Raw genomic sequence first — 8,495 nt, forward strand, 5'->3', positions numbered from 1 at the left:
CTGCAACACACTAGTGTGCATTGCATTGTGTTCCTATATATGAGTCAGGTGCTGTTTTGGCTGTGTTCAGATGCATTGACAGCCCACTCAAAATAAATGGACTACCTTAATGCAAAACACGTTAACACACAACTCAAGCATAAACATGCATACAGTACCATGCTGGACAAATGTGAGCTCAGACTTCATTATTATAAGGGTGGCAACTTATGTATGAATGAATTATTGTATATTTGCAGTTTCTAGCTGAACTTACTGTCTGATCACATGCACACTGTCTTCCAATTACTAATAGTACATAACAGTAAACCCATGATCTGTGCTAATTTCCTGAACAGTGTTCCAATTGCACTGGGTGTATGATCTGCTGTGGGTGTCAATAGATTCCTAATGACATCCCAAATGCAGATTCCAAACACAGTGCTTTTGCCTGCACTGGATTGCATGGTACCATGCAATCTGGTTGCAGTATGTTTTTAAAAGTAGTGCATGCACTACTTTGGTGTGATCCAGTGCAATTTCAGCCTATTCAAATTAATGAGTTGAAAATTGCATCGCACTGAATCGCATATGAACAGACAAATAGTTATCCACGCAATATATATTTAACATTTTTATTTATCATTTTGTGTGTGTGTTGGCTGGAGTTTTGTTCTAAGCAATTATGTCTCACTTCTATGTAAAATAGCAGTTTTTCTACCATGAAGAGCAGTGACAAAATGTTATATTCAATTTGGCAAAGCAATTGTAATTTTGCAAAATAATTTTTTTGATGATTGAAGGAAACAAGGAAATATGTGTATTGATGCCAAATATTGTTTAGTACATCAAATGCAAATGTATTTTTCCCCAGTTAAAACTGAGTTTTCAAAAGAACCAATCACAACTAGGTTAAGCAAGAATCTGCATATTTATTCATTATATTATTCCTGTGTAGCCTTACTAATGAAAGAATTATATTTGCCCCCATATTTAGCCTTTCTGATCCTAACTAGTTGTGTAAATTCCTCTTAACTACAGAGCTGAGTTATTTGACAATTTTTTGCCCTCTTAATTGCTGGGAGCACTGGGTGAAGTTAGGCGGTTGACAACAGAAATTTCAGTAAATTAGCATCCACCATGTGTAATGGCATGTTCTAGATTCTCTTCAATGACACTGCAATCCACTGTTATATTGAAGCACTTCACCCTGTCAGTGATGGGAAAGTGCCGCATTGTGAGGTGACCCGTGCGGAGGAAATCTGCCGGACTTATGAGTGACCATGTCAACAAACTGCTGCATCTTTCTCCCTGGAGATGTAGTATTATAGATAGTAGAGATGCCAGAAGAATTATGGAAAAAGTAGGTAGGCCATAAAACTTGTCTACAAGTTTAGATCAAACTAGAGAGCCTGTATAGATCATAGAAAAAGCTGCATCACTTTCAAATCCTTTATTTCTTCTACAATAAACTTCCAGACTGAACAATGCACAAAGTTTATTGAAAAAGGAATAAAGGGTAGCAATGCGGCTATTTTTTATTATCGGCTTGTGTGTTTGGGGTTAGGATGAGTCCCTCAATAGTCACGGCACCCATGGTGGTAAAGTCATATGTCTGCTTCTAGTGGCACTGTTTGTCACTACTACTATTTTATTTATTACAGGTATTTATATAATGCCAACAACAGTGCTTTACTTATTGTACATTCACATCAGTCTCTGCCCTCAGGGAGCTAACAATCTATAGTCCCTATCTCACATGCATCTGTACACATTCTAGACCCATTTTGGACGGAAGGCAATTAACCTACCAGCATGTCTTTAGAATGTGGGAGGCAACCAGAGTACCCAGAGAAAACTGATGAAAGCACATGCAGGCCATGCAAACTTCATGCAAGCAGCATCTTGACAGGGATTTTAACTGAGGACCCTAGTGATGCAAGGCATAAGTGCTTGCGTGCTGCCATAATACACAGTAAAATGCATATTTACTATGTAATACCGCAAAGCACGGTAACACATGGTACATTTTGCATTGCCTTATAATGCCATCCAATTATAAAAGCACTACAATGCAAATAGTAACTGCTAATATGCCTGCGCTACAGTCTTTTTTGTACATTTAGGTGCTCTTTCAGTCAAATCAAAATGAAAGGCCTGTCTTAATGCAGGGTGCCTCAGTGTTTGTGAATGAATGCATGCACTAGTGTGAATATAAAAGCTAATGATCAATATATTTTTTTTAGAATGGAAAACTACAGTTCATTTTAAATTAATAATTGAGTATAGGTCCATTTTGGTCACCAAATTTGGTTACCAAATAAATATTAGGCATTAATAAATGGGACTTAGTCAGTTCCTGGGTCATGTGTTATTCAACCTAAGGCAACATTTTTATTTATTAATATTAATTAGCTATTTTCCTCCTAGATTCACAAAGTATATATATAGAAAGTATATATATAGAGGCCTATTTATAGGGTTTTACAAAGAGTGGCATAGCAGCTTATATAAAAAGGAAGCCAGAAAGTGAAACCAACATAAGAGGACACCACATATGAATTTTTTCTGGATAATAAAAGTAACAACAAGTATACCCATCATGTTAGGCATGGTTTTTAAAGATGTAAAAAAGGGGACAGGTGGCATTGTTGTTTTTCGTATACCCATCATGTTAAGCATGGGTTTTAAAGATGTAAAAAAGGGGACAGGTGGCATGTTGTTTTTCTTATTTTACTATACATTTTTTTTTGCAACTTTTACTTTTTTAACTTAAATCAATGACAAAGTGAGCAAAGAGTGGAAAAGCCAATAGCAATCGTTTTGCAGATTTTTATAAAAATACACTGTGGTAACTAGTATAAGCTGCCAATTAAAAAAAATGTCTAGTGTAGATTTCTATAACACCATTGCTCTACATTTAACTATACCTGCTATCCTTATTTTATTTCTTAATTGACTTCAGTAGTGAAATGCAGCCACTAGGGGGGACATTAGCTCAGAATAACAGTATGTGCATGTTTGATTACGTCTACAGTCCGACATTAGGCATAAATAGAGAACAGAAGTTTTATAGAAGGAATATTTTTAGAATTAATGCATTATTATATTTATGAGAGAAAAATTATAGATTACCATTATAGATGCTCAGGTTTAAACACACATTTATGTGAGAAATTCTATTTGCCTCAGCTGCAGAAATCCGACTTTAGCATGTACAGAAATATGAAGAACCCTTACAGATTGTGCAGTGTTGTTTAAGATATATATATTGAGAAAAAGGGAAATATATTCATAGTTGGAATTGTTTAAGCTAACAGTCACATATTGGAAAGGATGCTTGTTGGGGAGGAAAGATAAAAAATAGATGCATGAGAGGCTATTTTAATGACAACTTCAAACAACAAACAGAGGAGCACATACATAAAAACTGTTATATCTGCCAAAAGATTTGTAAAATAATGCACTTTCTATTGTGTTCCAACTACCCCTGCTGTGCCAGGCACTGTAGTTGTTCAGCTTAAAGTAATATTAAACCCTTAGCATTTTTTAGCTTAACACGTTGGGCACAATAAAACAAACATTTCAAAATTTCAGTGCTGCTGGCTCTTTTCCTTTCAGTGCTGCTTCCCTAAAATTCCAGTAGGTAGTGCAGTTTCCAGCCAGTCGGTTTGCTTGGAGAAGGGAGGGTTAAGAAGAGGGAAAAGCTGGGAAGTGCCTTGCTGTCCTAGTGTCCTAGGCTATGGGACTGTGCTATAACAAAATAATAATTATTTACAGCACTGATTCAATAATATAAATTATTCTTTATGAAAATCCATGCACAATAAATCATTATTTGATCACAATATTTATGTAAAGTCCTCCAAACAATACATGGAACATATTTTTAATCAAAATTAATTTCAAATGAAATAAGTTCAAATAAAACAATCCAACAGTGTAATCCCAAATATGTTCCCATCACCAATATTACTCTTCTAAGTGTAGAAAAATCTTTGATCCAAAGTGACCACCACTAATACAGCAAAGCAAAATTGGTAGCCTGGTCCCCAACAAGGCTGCCACCAGAACAAGGGGGCAATTGGACTATCACAGTACAGTAAGGCAATACAATTTTGAATAATATAACGGAATATAAAAATTACAAAGGATTTTATTGATGCCAAAAAACAAATCATCGTTTACATAATTTACATAATAAAAAACATCGTAGTGGTACAAATATATCACCAGTGAAAAGATTAACCCCAAAAGGGGAGAATCACATTAGGACAATGGATCACAGATGTCATTTTCCTCAACTAGTTTCACGGGCAGGGCCACTTCATCGGGAGGGTATCCATGTCCCAGCAGCCACTAAGCGCAGAGCGCCACCACCAAAAGGGGTCTCCCACGGTGACTCTGGGCAGCCACAAATAATAACGACCAGAATCTGGTAGTGATGTAAAAAAATATATGTGGGGGTCCCGGGAGAGGCAAACCCACTAGGGGGATTGATGCCAGTGTGGAAAACAAAAGAGAAAGTTTCCCCAGAGTGGGGTTTTTAGGCAGCACAATGACAAAAAAGGAGTCAAATTATGTATCAAAAAGTATAACAAATTTATTGAGTAGTATACCATGAAAGCTAAAACAATGAGCTCCAGTGGGGGGTACTTAAAATGAGATTAAATTAAATAAGCTGAACATACATTGGCAGACACATATTCATAACAACGCTTGGTAACATGAATATTTAAACCAGTGTGTGACCTCAGTCTGTGGCACTGGTGAACCGCAGGCCTAGGGTGGAGGCATGGTAGGGCTAATCCACCCATGCCAAAGTCGCTGGGAGCTGACTGAGGCAGAACAATCCTGGGTTCCCAGGTCCAGAGGAATGATTCCTGGATGATGGTACAAGTCCCTATCAATCCATATTTTGGTACCCACCATAGAGGCCATACTTTTTTTCTAAATACAGCAAAACATGTTCCCGGAAGTGCATGCCTATCTCACTACAAGATTAGGCAAACACAGCTTGTATTAATGCCAAAGATCTTCCAAACAGGTGTTGTCCATTTTAAGGATTTACCTCTATTGCTGTCCTCTCCCCATATAGTGGTTTCCTTTAATAGCCAGCTGTGTGTTTCTCTTGATGGAACTCTAGTCCCTGCATACAAGGGTGGCTTCATAGGATGTTGATAAAAGAGCCACCCTGAAACAGGAATCCTGGGACAGTGGTCATGGCACCAGCTTAAACAGTATGATGGATGAGAACAAACCACTTAACACTGGCAGAAGTGTTTAATATGATCAGCTTTTATTTATTCATGCAAAACCTTTATCCCAAAAGAAAAAAAAAAACAGTTTGCTGTAATTCTCTCTAAAGTGGGAACTGATGTTTGTCTTCAATTAGTTAGTGTATTTTATTCTGCTAATAAATGTAACACTCCCCTCCCCCCAGAATGACAATGCTTCTGTCCGCTGTGCCTCCTGTGTTCCTTCATCCAGAGTGGGGGCACTTTAATACAGGAGGAATGTTATTGGCCAGATCACCATGTCAAAACGTGGGGGAACAAAAATTATTAAAACAATGCAGCCACCACATCTATTGATTGGTAAGGTACAATATATACATTTTTGGTTTTGGGTTTAATATAATTTTAATATAATTTTTAACTGGAAAGTGCTTAAAAAACTGAGAGTTTAATATCATGAACATGGATATGAACATAATAAATCTAAAAATAAAATATTTGAAAAAGTTATAGATTCTTTCTAGCTCTTTCACTTTTAATATTATTTGAAAAAAAAAAAAAAAAAAAAGGTATGCAGTAACCACCATTAACCAATGTAAGCTAAGCTTTTAGCAAAGCATAGATCCATGGATAGTTCTGGAGACCTGGACCTTTATCTGTCCTGAATTTGTATGTAATGCCAGTGTGTATGTGCTTTTCCTATGGCTACTCCAGTTGGCACAATACAATAGAAGTGGAATCATTATCTTCTGATCATTACAGTTCTATTATGTGGTGACTGATCGGAACCTTTAAATTGCTGCTTGACGTACTGGGGAAAATTAAAAAACAACAGCAAATGATCACATTAGTGAAAAATCATCTGTACTCAGTTGTTGTGGGTGTCTCTTTGCCTGTAATTTAAGTTCTGTTTGTTTCAGATGTGTTTTATTCTACCATGCACAGCTTAAGTGAGCACTCAGTGAATCTTTGCATACCCTTTAGGTTCTGGTAAAGATGTCTGCCTAGAAAAGATCAATGTAGGGAAACGCAAACATCAGTTACAGTTCTATTTGGCCTGCAGGGACCCACACATCTTTCTATTTAGTAAAACAAAAAATTCAATGTTTGCTTTGAAGCTCTCATTAATTTGAAATAACCTGAAGCAGCAACACCTAGACATAAGTCACTTTCCTGTGGCTGGCTACGCCAGCTTACACTCTATGTACTATGCATTTTTGGCAAATATTGGCAGAACACATTTATAACAATCCACATCTTGTACTGACAATAAATTTATATGGAACTAGTTGTGTGGATCGATATAAAGCAGAAATGATTTGATTAGTTGAAGATCATGACAAAAAAAGTCAAGAAACCTAGTTGTGTAGGCAATAATCATTGTATTTAAAAAAACCTTTGCCTGCAAACAATAAACTATGCTTGTTTTAAAGAGAAAACATGCAGCTTACATATGTTTTAAAGGCAAAATCTTTCCATAAATGATATCTCTATTTTGGTTTAACCCCTAGGCGCCAACTACACGAAAATATGTGTGTGGTCTTGGTGGCCGGGCCTTGGCGCAGTGGGGCCACATATTTGCATGCATATCGCCGATAGAGCTGTGCCGAAAGTGCGCGCCCTGCACGCTCCCATCACTGTGACTGGCACGAAAAAGCTCCCAGTCGCTTTTTACAATTTGGAGTTTTCCGATTATGTAGCAGCCAATCATGGCGGTGACATGGTCACAAGCCCTGCCCCACCTCCCGAAACACCAAAACCCTTAAAAGGCCAACGGGAGCCGGTGCCAAGGGGTTAATCATCCAGTATCTTTTTTAATCCATCTTGAACTCTATTTGGGAGCTTCCAGAGCTTTTTTTTTAACTAAACATGACCTTTATTGTCTTACTTCAGCCTGCCAGATTGCCTCCTCTACAGTGATAATCTTGGGCATATTGGAATAAGATCTGAACCCACATGTGCAAGCCTACCGGGTAGCTGTCATTCCTCTGCTATCAAGGCATTCTCATGTATACATGCAGCTTGTGTACATGTGGCTGCAGGGTGGGGAATGCCCCAGCCACAGATGATTGGCCCATACAGGTGACAGCTTCCTGGCAGACTCGCATACATGGGTTTGGATTCTACTCACACCTGAGCTAATTATTACTCTTCTATTCCACTGCATGAGATCATCTAGATAACATGTTTACCAATTTTGATATAAATATGTATCGGTTGAGCAGTGTGCAGAGTTGGAATAAGGCTGAACTAGACCCTAAACAATGCCATAGTTTATGTGGTTCCCTGTTTACAATCATAGTAATACCTTATTTTTGCTAACAATATCTGTAACCAGAGCAGCTCTGTTGATAAACTGTCATCATATGAGCTAGGAAACAAGGAGAAGCTGAGATGTGATAAATGTCTTCAGCCTCAGCACAGAGATTCTATAGTATTGCATGCAAAAAGTCACGAGAATGATGCATGTATTGTGTAGGTGTAGTAGTTGATAATGGGGTTGTAACATACAGTATAAGAGGCCAGCTCCTTTATAGTCATCTTCCAATTCATAACTTACACTAACAGTGCTGCATATATATACCCACCACTTGGTGACAGATTCTCTAGGAAAGACCTACAATATGCCAATTTGCATTAGGTGAACCTGAAGGTTTAGGGCAAAGCAGGAGGGAATGAAAGAGTGCTATAGATGCCAGCCTGAAATGAAATGATATTGATCAGCTGAGAGAATCCATCATGATCAAGCAGCTTTCATCTGAGCAGGGTTGGTCCCATTGGGCCCCACAGCACATTCAGTCTTTTGCCAATCGATCCATAACAGCCAGATCAGTCAAACATTTGTGAATCTGTAGGCACTTTAAAGATGACACCACCTTTCTTGCAATGTTCCATGTTTCATCCATACTTAGGGGGTAACATTTACAGGATTAAAGGGGCTAACATTTACAGCATTAAAGGGTTCTTCTCCCACTAGCATCCTGTCAAATTTAAAATCTGTGTGGCTGTACATGGCTCTGCTTGCACAGCCACAATGTTCATTCATAGGAAGTTGAGAATGAAAATACTACAAGTCTCTTCTGTAATTGTTGTAGAGTACTGTGGTTCTCAGTGGAGCACAAGTGTGCTGACATCACTGCACTTGTAGTCCATTGATACATCTTTCAGCACCATAGTTAAAGGTCTATACCTTAGTATGGAATTCTCTTTTAAACCCGAACTTCATTAAAGTAAAGGTACAAACATGCTGCAGGCATTTGGAAACACTGCCATGGTGAA

Source organism: Aquarana catesbeiana, linkage group LG04 (assembly GCF_042186555.1).
Source record: "Aquarana catesbeiana isolate 2022-GZ linkage group LG04, ASM4218655v1, whole genome shotgun sequence".
Classification (NCBI taxonomy): domain Eukaryota; kingdom Metazoa; phylum Chordata; class Amphibia; order Anura; family Ranidae; genus Aquarana; species Aquarana catesbeiana.